Below are 861 nucleotides of genomic sequence, written 5' to 3'. Positions count from 1 at the left end.
CTAAGCTAGACTAAGCTAGACAAAGTAACCAAGCGGCTATAGCATCATGATCATCTTGTTTATGGCTCCTGTTTTTTCACAAACGGAGCAACTGCGCGACGTACTGTTTTATATACGTCAATGACCACCTCTTGTAGTTGAAAATCCTGTCATTTCTGGCGTGCCATGCAGTTACGACAGCGGCAGCGAAGAGGATGTTGAACTTGCTGGTTGCTGGCCATCGCTGCTTAGCCCGCTGTATGAAGCCGACGATGTCCGAGGAATTGGAAGCAAGGGTATCGAGATCAAACAGATGCCAAATGACGGTAGCCGGATAGCAGCGTAGCACCAGGTGTAAAGCAGATTCAGCAGCAGGGCAGATATCACAGTCTTGATGTGTAACGATGGTCTTCCACTGTTTCTTCATCATGTTATCCCGGGTATTGAGCCGCCCCCAGAGTAGAAGCCATAGGGACACGCGGTGTTTGAGGGGAATGATCTTGTCCTAGATCCACGCACTGTAGTCACAGGAAATGCCTTTGAAAGTGAGCAGTTCATATATATGAGCAGCACTTATGGTCTTGCTATGTATGGTAGAAATCCTGATATCCGGGCTGTTAGAGACAGGTGCAGCCGTAAGCAAGAGAGATTGCAGGTGCAGCTCTTGGTTGGCTGCGTCCGACAGGTTCGGGTGCAGTTGGACGTGCCAAGTTGCTAGAGAGAACTGAGAGGCCACTGAGCAAGCTTGGTCTGTAGCAAAGGTGTACAAGGTAGGCAAGGCAAAACATAGTCGTCCCACTGGTAGCCAGAGATCATGCCAGAACGAGATAAGTTCTCCTGAGCCCAAGGAGCACCTTGAAGAGTCGATAATCATACCGGTGT

The sequence above is a fragment of the Triticum dicoccoides genome, chromosome 7B (genome assembly GCF_002162155.2).
Source record: "Triticum dicoccoides isolate Atlit2015 ecotype Zavitan chromosome 7B, WEW_v2.0, whole genome shotgun sequence".
Taxonomy (NCBI): domain Eukaryota; kingdom Viridiplantae; phylum Streptophyta; class Magnoliopsida; order Poales; family Poaceae; genus Triticum; species Triticum dicoccoides.
This window is presented reverse-complemented; position numbering follows the sequence as displayed.